A 13,090-nucleotide genomic window follows, 5' to 3' on the forward strand; every position below is an offset into this window, starting at 1 on the left:
ACGACTACTGAGCCCGCATGCCACAACTACTGAAGCCCACGCACCTAGAGCCCGTGCTCCGCAACAAGAAGCCACCGCAATGAGAGGCCCGTGCACCACAATGAAGAGTAGCCCTCGCTCGCCGCAATGAGAGAAAACCCACACACAGCAATGAAGACCCAACACAGCCAGAAATAAATAAAATACATTTATTTTTTAAAATTGTTATATTTCATAACAGTAGCTGATAAATCAAGACTCAAGGCTAAACCTCCTAAGTAACTTTCCATAAGAGTGGGATGAACAAAATTCTCCAGGTAGCAATAAGTTAACAATTTATGTTAAACTTCTGGTAAATCAAAATTTTAATATATACATAAAGACATTTAGAAGAGTTATCATAACTACCATACTCATTTTTCCCATCTTAACTCTTAGCACTCACAGAGACAAAGCTCCTCCTAAAGTCAGAGACTCAATCCCAATGGCCCCAGTTAAGCAATATGACCACATATATCATAACCTATAAACCAAACCATGGTGCTGACCACTGATCAGAAAGAGAACTACCCAAAAGTATACGAAAAGAAATACACAAATGCATTATTGATGGGAAAGAGGAACTACCTCAAAGCACATGCACTATTCAATGGTCAATCAGTACATTAGTTTCAAATACAAACTTCCTGCTTTATTAATCATGGGTGAGAGATACGCAACAACATAAGCCAGAGGCAGCTTTTCACCGAAATGGTAATACTAGTATTGATTCCTTAGTCTTCCCAAGGACAACAGACTTGAAATAAAACCTTGCTATCTGAGCCCAGTTTGAACACTGGCTAGTGCAACCAAGACTCAAAGGCCGAGCTACTCTATATTTGCAAAAGAGATGTTGCATTTACGGTATTCTCATATTGAGAGATATTACTAGATTTTTATTAACCACCCTGGGATAAAGGAAAAAAACATGACTGCAAACGCTATTATTCCTACTTTCTCACACAAAATAATAACACTTTTCCTGTGGATTTATTAACCCGCTCATTCATTTGACAAATATTTATAGGTTTCACTGACTGAATAATGCCCAACCTTTAAACAATGTAAAAAAGAAAGCTAAGGAATTAGTGTGACCCAGATACAGAAGGACTTTTCAACCAGAAGAGCTGCAGGATAGCTTTTACGAAGAAGATAACAAGAACTGCAGAGGAAGAAACCATGAGCATATACCAGATTAGTCAATGCATAAAAATGGTAGTAATTAACACTGCCATTTTTGTATGTGGAGACAATATTTTTATAGAGACTATCACTTTGGGCTATGCATATCTAATTAGATTTAGCTGTGTGGACATGAGATTCCTCTGGGACTAATAAGAATTTCTTCCAATTAAGCTTTTTTGTTTTGGGTTTGTGCTTTTTTGTTTTTCTGGAGGAGGGTCACTCAACAATTCCAGAGAAAGCAAGGGAAAAGCACATCCCAAGTCTACTGGCAGCTTTTCCCATCCTCAAACAATTCCTTGTTCAGATGCACAGCCACAATAGTTCAAAGGTCACTGGCGTCTTTGTACTCAGTCCCATGGTAGTTACAAACAAACTTTTGTCCCCATTCCTTCAATGACATGGGCTGCAACAACTACACTGACTGAAATTTTACATCTGAGGCCTACATGTGCATTATTTAACTGAAGGGCCATAGTATTTCATTTACGCTTCAGCCATAAATTATTAAATCTCTTTTGTGAAATAAAATAATTTATTTACCTGGGCATAAATGAATGTTGATTCTAGCCAAACACAAAGAACATCACTGACAGTAATGGTCTTACAATTTCTTGTCATAATTATCATACTTCCTATAACATGATTTAGTAAAGCTTCTGTTAAAGACTTTTTCAGGGTTTTTCTCATCCTTGTTGCCTTTCTCTATTTTAAATCATACCCACATGATAAAAAGTAAAGAAATTTATTATGGGCTTTTATACAGAGTTATAAATCTAAAAGTTCTTTCTTAAAATGTGACAATAAATATACCTAAATAAGAAATCTCAAAGTTATAAAATTTATTTTTTTAAAAAAGAGTCTAAAGACTATATGTTTAAAAACAGTATAAATACAGTATTACAATTTAGAATACAAGTAATTTTACCTTTATGCATATACTTTAACAACTCTTTAAGCATAGAAGTCAAACATTTAATTGTTAAAACTGTCCATTTAAACCAATTTTTAAATAAATTCCTACTACTTTCATGCGCTAACAGCAACCTCCAAAACCTACTCTCATACAATACTTTTATTATAGCTGAATAATTAATCAAAACATAATTATCCAAAAAATTAACCAGTTAAGTAATCCAAAAAGGAATTACATAAGCATCTTTGAAAAAAAAAAAAGGTTTAGCAGCAGAGCTGCTAAATGAACACAAATCAACTGAAGCATGATGCTGGAAGGACTCTGCCAGTACAAAGATAAGAGGCAGGTTCCTCCACAAAGAAAACGTTCCAGAACTGTTTCTAACTAAGGCAAACACTCTGGAAGGCTGAAAATACTTCTGAAAACTTACTAAACCTCCAACAGTGTGCTAAACACCATACTCCTCAGAGAAAATGGGTCCAAGATCACAATGTTTTAAATTTTAATGAGCATGCAATGGAAAGGAATACGGCTGAAAGAAACAAAAAGAACGAACTGCATATAACAAAGATCACAGAAATACAGAAATAGTGTTGAAATGGAGTATAAGGTGGCTCTGGACAGGGCTAAACAAAGGAAGAGGGTCTAAAGTAAAGGAAAAGTTATTCCAGATCTTGTTGGATGAACTTCAGTAACTCAGAAATACTTCTAAACCACTTGGGCCTTTATCAGCTCATTTAACCAAGCATTTCTTTCTTTCTACTTCTACTAAAGTCCTTAATCCTAAACATTAAGAATATCATAATATTTTTCATATCACTAATCTAGCTAAGACTAAGCTAAATGATTTTCTAAACCTCTTAAAAAAAAAGGTTTCAGACCTTCCCTTTCTACCTTCCAAGAGGTTAGCCTATATAAACAGATCAGCTCCAATTATGTGAACTCAGTTCTCCATTTGCAGAAGCCCAGGCCCCTGTTTTGATTTAGACAGTAATGCTACAAGAAAGAAAACCAAGCATTTTTTTCTGTTTCCACCTCTTCCTATGCTAAGAGAGCAGGTAATGAAGAATTCACCAGTTTTCAGGACATACTCTTAAGCAAATAAATGTATGAAAACTGTTTCCTACAAGGAGCAAAGAGCTGATAAGAAACTTGTTCTGTTTATCAAAGTAACTTAGACTCTAAACATGTCTAGGAATCTAAAATGATTCCTAGAATAGTAATGGTGCAAAGAAAAAAAGGGCAAACTGATTATATTAGAATCTTATTTAGCAGGAAATTAATATGCTACTAGCAATGATATATAGAAATTCCTATAGAAAAAAATATTCAAGTTCTGAGGATTTTTCTAACTAAACGTATTGATGTTTATGGCTAGCCGTTGCCATATCACCATATGATAAATGAAGATGAAGCTTCATATAAACAGGGAAATGCGGACTTCCCTGGTGGTGCAGTGGTTAAGAATCCGCCTTCCAATGCCGGGGACACAGGTTCGAGCCCTGGTCCGGGAAGATCCCACGTACCACGGAGCAGCTAAGCCCGTGAGCCACAACTACTGAGCCTGCGCTCTAGAGCCTGTGAGCCACAACTACTGAGCCCGTGAGCCACAACTACTGAAGCCCGTGCACCTAGAGCCCGTGCTCCACGAGAAGCCACCACAATGAGAAGCCCGCGCACCACAACAAAGAGCAGCCCCCGCTCATTGCAACTAGAGAAAGCCCACATGCAGCAATGAAGACCAGATACAGCCAAAAATAACTAAATAAATTATTTACTTAAAAAAGAAACAGGGAAATGTCTGCTTTTCACACACAAATTAAGAGAAAATATGGAAATCTAACAATGTTCACAAACAATATTTACTTATGACAGAATAAATCGAGCATGCCACAAAAACTAAATAGGATTAAAATATACCTTTTGTGCTTTTAATTTTTCTTCAATTTCTAAAAAAGTTTATACTGTACTATATTCAATATAATTCTAGCTGTCTTATTTTTTTTTATTTCTAACAATATAGATAGCAAAAGAAAATCCCTACTTTTTAATCCCCTACAAATCCACTTCTAATAGGTAGGTAGTAAATATCTACTGACTGAATGCTGAGTTATTAGTTTAACCAAATTCACAAACAAAGAGCTGTAAAATCTGGCTAAATCTTCTATTTTAAAACCATTTCAAAATACAGTTTACACACTCAGGGAAGTTTTTAAAACATCAGGTCAGAATGTATCCCTACAAGAGAGAACAGTTGAACATGCATATGGGAACCTGTTTGTGTTCCCAAATGTATCAACAACGAAGTCAATTATTAAACACTACCTTTTAAATACACCAAAAAAGAAAAAGAGCATTTTAAAAAATCTGATTAAAAAATGGGCAGAGGACTGAATAGACATTTTTCCAAAGAAGACAAACACGTGGCCAACAGGTACATGAAAAGGTGCTCAACTTCACTAATCATTAGGAAAATGCAAATCAAAACCATAATGAAATATCACCTCACACCTGTTAGAATGGCTGTCCTCAAAAAGACAAGAGACAACAAGTGTTGGCAGAGATGTAAAGAAAAAGGAGTCCTTGTGCACTGTTGGTGGAATGTCATTTGGTACAGCCACAATAGAAAACAATATGGAAATTTCTCAAGAAGTTAAAAACAGAACTCCCACCTGATCCAGCCATCCCACTTTTGGGTGTATATCCAAAGGAAATGAAATCACTATCTTGAAGAGCAGCACTATTCACAATAGTCAAGACATGAGAAGAACCTAAGTGTCCATCAATGGATGAATGAATAGAGAAAATATGGTATATATACAACAGAATTTTATTCAGCCAAGAAAAAAAAAAAGGAAACAATACGTAACAATATGAATGGACCTTGACAAATACTGTATGTTCTCACTTATATGTGGAACCAAAAAAAAGCTGAATTCATAGAAACAGAGAGTAGGATGGTGGTTGCCAGGGGCTGGGGTGGAGGAAACTGAGAGATGTTTGTCAAAGGGTACAAACACCCAGGTATAAAATGAATATGTTTTCTGGGGATCTAATGTACAGTATGGTGATTACATTTAACAATACTGTATTATACACTTGAAAAATATTGAGAGTAGATCTTAAATGTTATCACCACACCAAAAAAAAAAAAAAAAAATGGTAATAGCCTGTGGGGATGGAGTTATTAACTAATCTTATTGTGGTAATCATTTTGCAATATATACTGTATCAAATCATCAGCTTGTACATCTTAAACTTTTACGTTACATGTCAACAACATTTCAATAAAGCTGGGGGCTGCGAAAGCTTTTAAAAAAAGAGTATGCAAGAAATCAAACAAAACCTTTTCCAACACTTGTATTATATAGCCTGAACAGGAGTATTTCTTATTGTTGCTAAATTTAAAATATCACCAGCTATACCAATTTTCAAGCATCTTGGGCTCTGCAAAATTACTTAATGCCATTGCACAGTAATTAAGTAATGATTACAGCTTTAGAAAAGAGTATATTTCATTATGCATACAGTTAATTCATGGGAGACACTCCATTAGGAAAAAGAACTTTTTAAAAATAGAGTGATTCGTTTTTTGAAGACCTTACTTTATCTAATAAGAATGCTGAAACCCAAAATTACTATCTTCCAAACTTAACAAATGCTGCTGACATACTTAAAATCAAATCTCAAAGAATAAAATTCTTAACAACTAGCTACACAAATTCTGGTATCCTTATCAATGTCAGTATCTTAAAATACAAGATCTGAATTGGTCTTAAGTTTAAACCACCGTAGGACACACAGAAAAATGAGATACCTTTTGACACTAACCCTTAAATCCTGAGTATAAAAATGAAAAGTCAGTCTGAGCCAGCTGTTAGGCTATTAAATTAAACCCGCATCTCAGCACTAAAGAAGTCAAGACTTTCTCAAATTAACTCTCTAGCCAACTTTGCATAGAGAAAAATGGTTCTCCATAATCACTAGTTGAACCTCAAAGATACCTAAATAAGCTAGTATTTTTCACACTAACATCCATGGAAGAGCTTCAGATGTTTTGCAAACATTTGATTTGAAGGTGTTCCCATACATCATTACCTATTCTTAAAACGATAACAGGCAGAAATTTAAAAACCATAATATGCACGTTTTCAACACAGTGGAAACCACAAATTCATGAATTCGTGTTATAATCAATTAGCAAAAATAGGTAAATATTATACACTGATTTTTTTAGATGAATATATAATAACAAAATACTAATTGTCATTAAAACCCTGGAGGTCCACCTATGATTTTGTTTGAGGGGGAAAAAAGTTGCTAGAAAAGTTTGAAAAAATCACTGACTTAGTGCATCGAGTGGGCAACCTATCAGAACTGGGGTGCAGACACAGTAACTGCGTTACTGACACTTAATTCTCCTGGGAGAAGCCTACAACGCAAAAAAAGACCTCACAACCCTAAAAACCTCCTTCATCTTACTGTACCAAATATAGATTACTTTGAGGTAAGCATTCTTTTTTTTAATGTATTAGTATTATCTATCAGTCACATCTCAATATCAATCACCTCATCTATAAAATCAGTAGGAGTACTTGCATATATAGGCAAATGATTTCCAACAAGGGTACCAAGACCACTCAATTGAAAAAGGATAGTCTTTTCAACAGTGGTATTGGGGAAAACCGGATATCCATATGCAAAAAAAAAAAAAAAATTGAACCTTTATAAGATACAGAAAATTTAACTCAAACTGGAGTAAAGATCCAAATAAAAGAGCTAAAACTATAAAACTCTTAGAAGAAAACGTAAGGGAGAAACCTCAGGACACTGGGTTTGGCAATGATTTATTGGATATGACACCAAAAGCACAGGCAACAAAAGACAAAATAGATAAGCTGGACTTCATCAAAATTAAACACTGTTGTGCATCACAGGACACCATCAACAGAGTGAAAAGGCCACCCACAGAATGGAAGAAATTATTTGAAACCACATATCTGGTTAAGAGATTGGTATCCAGAATATATAAAGAACTCCAACAAGTCAACAACAAAAAAAAACATGATTTTTAAAAAATGGACAGGGACTTCCCTAGTGGTCCGGTGATTAAGACTCTACACTTCCAATGCAGGAGGCATTCGATCCCTGGTTGGGGCACTAAGATCCAACATGCCACATGGTGCGGCCAAAAAAATAAAAATGGACAAAGAACTTGAATAGACATTTATCCAAAGATTATATGAAAATTGTCAACAAACTTCTGAAAATAATGCTCAACATCACTACCACTAAGCCAATGCAAATCAAAACCACAATGAGATATCACTTCACATCCATAAGGATGGTACAAGCAAAAAAAGAAAATTACAAATGTTCATGAGGATGTGGAGAAATAAGAACCCTTGTGCACTGTTGGTGGGAATGTGAAATGGTACAACTGCTGTCGAAAACATTATGGTAGTTCCTCAAAAAGTTAAAAATAGAATTACCATATGACCCAGAAATTTTACTCCTGGGTATACATACAAAACAATTGAAAGCAAGATCTCAAAGAAATACTTGCACCCATGTTCACAGCAGCACTATTCATAATAGCCAAGAGACAGAAGCAACCCAAGTATCCCTCAGTGGATGAAGAGATGAATAAAATGTGATATATACATACAATCGGCCTTAAAACGTAAGGAAATCTTGTCACATGCTACAACACGGTTGAACCTTGAGGACATTATGTTAAGTGAAATAAGTCAGTCACAAAAAGACAAACAGTGTATGATTCCATTTATATGAGGTATCTAGTCAGATTCATGAAAACAGAAAGTAGAATGGTGGGTACCAGGGGCTGCAGGGAGGAAGAAAAGAGATGTTGTTTAATTGGCACAGAGTGTTAGTTTTGCAGGATGGAAAAGTTCTGGAGATCTGTTTCACAACAATGTAAATATACTTAAAACTACTGGACACCTAAAAATGGTTAAGATAGTAAATTTTGTTATGTAAGTTTTACCACAATAAAAAAAATAGTATGAGTCACTACCTCATGGGACAATTATGATAATAAACCAGATAATACATGTAAGGGGCTTAGGATAGTTTCTGGCATATCAATAATAAATAAATATTAGCAGTAACAGCAGTTACTGATAGTATTAAAAAGACAGATATGTATCATTTAGTGACACTGAATCGTGAATTGAGGGTTATTTTAAAAAAAAAGCTTTCCTTGAAAATCAAGCAAGAGAGTTTAGTACATGTAGTAGCAAGAGCATTTAATAAGTATAATAGGAATACAGAACCTCTGATGGTTCTTGACCATGTAAACAGAATGAAACTTTAGTTTAAGGAGGTGGGTATAGCAATCTAGAACAAAGGAACACAAAATCAAGTCTGGGAAAATTAATGTAAAGAAATTGAGAAAGGTGCTACAGTGATGTTCCAGTCATGCCTTGCAACTCAAAAACAAGGGAAAAGAGAACTGGTGTTAGAATGCTAAGCAACCATCCCTTCAAATCTGTGCTTTTAACCAATAAATATAACTCCTCATAGAAGTTATGTTGGTTAGCAGGTCAATACCAAAATGCCAGCTAAGTTTCATATATTTCACATTTTTACCCATCAAAAGTTCTAACAAACCTAAGTATTAAAATATAAAAAGCCTAACCTTTCCTAACTCAGAAAGCCTTTAGCATTAAATCCCAGATTCTCTAGAAGCAACACAGAACTGAAATGAACAAAAACATCATGCTCTAATGTCACTGACAACCTGCTCCCAAGCAGGGAGTAGGACGAGCTATCTCTGATCCATTCTAGCACCTATCCCCATGATGCTGTTGGCTAAATAAACACACACATATTCAAAGTAAAACCTTGACTACTTAAAACCTTTAGAGCAGTGTTTCTCAACTTGGCACTACTGACATTTACACCAGATAATGGGGGGGCTGGGAGGTGTGGTGAGGGGGCCTGTCCTGTGCATGAGTAACAGAATTACTTATTCCAAATGTAAGAATATAAATCTGGGAAACATCCCTTTCTCAGGTCAAGTTAAATGTTTAGAAATCATTTCACATTATTTACAGACTAGTACTGAGGAAAAGCACAGGTACTTTGAGGTTAAAGAGACCTAGATTTGAATTATGAATCAATCCAGCACTTTGGTAACATGAGTAAGTGAGGTTACTGAGGTTTAAATAAAATAACTTTTGTAAAGATCAATACAAAATGGGCACTAAATAAAAAGGGAAGTGAATTTACACTTACATGCCAGAACTTTTTTTAATCATAACTGGTTTAGGAAAGAAAGATTTCTAAAATGTATTGCACATTTTCCTGCTTTAACGTAATCTAACCTTTTATAAACAATGCAGGGTGACCATTTCAGACAAATGTCACTGTAACAACTAAATAGCACACTAATTTAGGGAAGAGAGCTATCAAAATGCATAACACACAATTAAGTTGCAAGACACTGGATGAATTGTTTGAATCTGATAAAAATGATACCATTTAATGGAGATTAAATGTCAAGCTGAGTCTTTAGGTTAAAAAGTAACAATAAAGGGAAACAACATAACAGAAGTTGGGACAGAAAAACTCTAAAAAATGTAATTGCCTACATGCCCTAAATGAACCAGAAGTAATAGGCTGTCCCCCCCCCCCAAAAAAAAAGTACAAGAAAAAGAATTTGGGTTAGTAGAGAGAATATACCAGAATGAGTCAGAAGAATGGAGTTCTCGTTTTGACTGCCCTACTTGAGTGAGAATGTGTAGCTAGATTAAGCCACTTAACCTGGACCTATATCCTCATTAATAAGAAGGGCACAAACCTGCTTTGACACCTCCAACATCATCAGGCGGACCAGATACTAATGTTGATCAAAATGCTCTCAAAGCTGTATGTAAACACGTTACACCATGAGACCTGCATAGTCACCACACAGCAGTCTAGAGCAGGGTTTCTCAGCCTTCTGCACTTAGGACACATGCAGAAAACGACAGTACAGATACAGGCACAGAGCGAGCAGTAAATAAGCCATGCTGCTGCTGCCAACAGTGGTCAGCAGAAGCTCTTCCACTCTGCCTCTCTGAGGAATAACGACATCAGTATTTCTGCCCTCTCTGTAACACATTCAGAGTGCTGTCTGGCACACTGGTTAGGAAGCTCTAATTAAAATGCGATGTCCAACTTGGAACACTTGTAAGAGGGAATTTAACTTTTTCCACAATAACTGGCTCTGGGAAACAGAATCAAGAGTAGAGTCTGACAATGACAGAACAGTAATACCTTGGACCTAAGCAATAAACCCCTGTCCTAGGCCTGGATCTTTGAAGGGCCATGCACTGGCCTCCCTCTGACCACACCCTTGACCATGCACGGGGCCAGCTGACCTCAGGACCTAAAAGGTAGGCCCAACTGCAGCCTACACACCCAGCCCTCATTTTGCCAGGACCCCAGAATCTGCTGTCTACTTCTAGGCTTTGCTTGGGTCTCTTCCCTGAGTGAGCTGATCCTCCCAGCGGCAGATAAGCCGACCCCACCATCAGTATTTATATCACTGGGTCCAAGGGATGATCAAAGAGCTGCTGTCTGAAAGGTGAACGGGGATGCACGGATTCCAGTGTCCACATATGTGCACATGCAAAAAGTCCCTCATGCAAGGAACCTGGAGGGAGAATGGAATCTTGGGTTGAAGGCTGGGTCTTTGCCCTTTACCATGTTCTGGAGCAGAACTCAGAGGAATCTGAGAATTCCCTGTTTGACCCTGAGTTAGGTCATTATGAAGTTTTCTTTGTTAAGGTAGGCAATGGAACATCTGTATCAGTTAGCTTGATTAATAACTTGTAAATAGCTCCTGGAAAAGGAGCTAAAAATCTTAGGCATATGAGGAACAGCTGAAGAAAATAAGTACATTTAGCCTGGAAAGAGAAAAAGTTGGTGGGAAGATCAAAGAACAAGCCATTTTTCCATGACAGCTGAAGGTCATCATGGGAAAAACAGAGCAGATCTGTGTGGTGTTGGGAATACAGGCAGGTACATTCCATTCTAATATAATGAGGAATTTTTAAAAATAAGAACTCCTTTTAAAAAGAACTGGGCAACAACAAGGTCCTACTGCATAACACAGGGAACTATATTCAATATCCTGTGATAAACCGTAATGGAAAAGACTATGAAAAAGAATGTGTATATATATGTATAACTGGGCCACTTTGCTCTACAGCAGTAATTACCATAACACTGTAAATCAACTATACTTCAATTTAAAAAAAAAAAGAATTGGACTGTCAGGTGAGTAACTGAGTTCTCAGTCACTGAAAATACAGAAGCAGAGGGTATGTGCTTCTCTTCCAAGGAAAATGTAGAAGAAACTCTGATACTGGGAAAAGGTAAAACTATGTAAAACCGGAAGGCCTATATAACTGCAGTATGAACGTGTAGCTCTATATGCAGAGACAAGTGGTATGAGACACATGGCAAAATGGAAGTTAAACCCTGAAGTAACCTTTCTCTCTTAAAAATTCCCTGCTGTCAGCATACTCTTGTCATTTGCCTCCTCACAAAAATCGAGGTAAATTCCTCCATCCTACAAAATTACTTTCTTAAGACTAAAGCAGCCTTGTCTCAAGGGATTTTTTCCATCCTCCAGAAAATCATAACCTTCCCTGCTGCTCTCAGGATGCTCTGATTTATCATTATCACTGAAAACCTTGTCTCCCATCCCCACGATGGATGGCACCTCTCTGGCATCAACAAATATGTTTTAATAGGAAAGCTAGGGATACAGTACATATCTAGACAGAGCCCATGCCCCTCAAACAGCTTGCAGGGAAAGGGATTATAAATGTAAAACATAAGCAAATAAATAAACTAAAATGAAGAAAATAAAATGGGGTAATATAGAAGAGAAAGACTGGGGTACTGCACGTACACAGTAATCACAAAGGCCTCTCTGGGGTAGGAGAAGGCAGTCACACAAAGATCTGAAGGAAGTACATTCCAAGCAAAAGGAACAGCAACTGTAAATCCCTGAAAAGGTACATGCTTAGCTTCTTCAAGGGATAAAAAAAGAACATCATCCACTATACACCTATTAGAATGGCCTAAATCCAGAATGCTCACACCACCAAGTGCCAGCAAGGATGTGGGACAAAAGGAACACTCATTCACTGCTGGTGGCAATGCAGCCACTTTGGAAAACAGTTTGGCAGTTTCTTATAAAACAAAACATACGTTTACCATATAATCCCACAATCACAGTCCTTGGTATTTACCCGAAGGAGTTGAAAACTTATGTCCACAAAAAAACTGCACACAGATTGTTTACAGCAATTTTATTCATAACTGCCAAAACGTGGAAGCAACCAAGACGTCCTTTACCAGGTGAATGGATAAACGGTGGTACATCCAGACAATGGAATATTATTCAGTGCTAAAAAGAAATGAGCTATCAAACCACGAAAAGACATGGAAGAAACTTAGATACACATTACTAAGTGAAAGCAGACAACCTGAAAAAGCTACACACTGTGCGATTCCAACTATAAGACACTGTGGAAACAGCAGAACTATGGAGTCATTAGACAGATCACAAGTAGCCAAGGGTTGGGAGTGGTGAGGGATGAACAGGCAGAGCACAGGGGGTTTTTAGGGCAGTGAACACTACTCCGTATGGCACTAGAATGGTGGCTGTACGTCATTATAAATTTGTCCAAACCCACAGAATGTACAACACCAAGAATGAACCCTAATAAAACTGTGGACTTTGGGTGGTAATGGTGTGCTGTCACAGCTTCATCAGTCGTAACTGAAGTCCCACTCTGATGGGGAACGCTGACAGTGGAAGAGGCTGTGTGTGTGAGGGCCAGCAGGATGTGGGAAATACCTGAACCCCCTGCTTGATTTTGCTGTGAGCCTAAAGGTGCTCAAAAAAAAAAAAAAAAAAAAGTCTATTAAGGAAAAAAAACAGAATCACAT

At 36.9% G+C, this 13,090-nt stretch overlaps 1 protein-coding gene across 2 annotated transcripts in view; it reads right to left on the minus strand.

Moving 5' to 3' along the window:
• The window catches only part of ARHGAP32 (Rho GTPase activating protein 32), a 274,258-nt gene that overhangs the window by 250,313 nt on the left and 10,855 nt on the right, over positions 1-13,090 (minus strand). The gene's annotated exons all lie outside the window — the stretch shown is intronic.

The sequence above is a fragment of the Kogia breviceps genome, chromosome 7 (genome assembly GCF_026419965.1).
Source record: "Kogia breviceps isolate mKogBre1 chromosome 7, mKogBre1 haplotype 1, whole genome shotgun sequence".
Classification (NCBI taxonomy): domain Eukaryota; kingdom Metazoa; phylum Chordata; class Mammalia; order Artiodactyla; family Physeteridae; genus Kogia; species Kogia breviceps.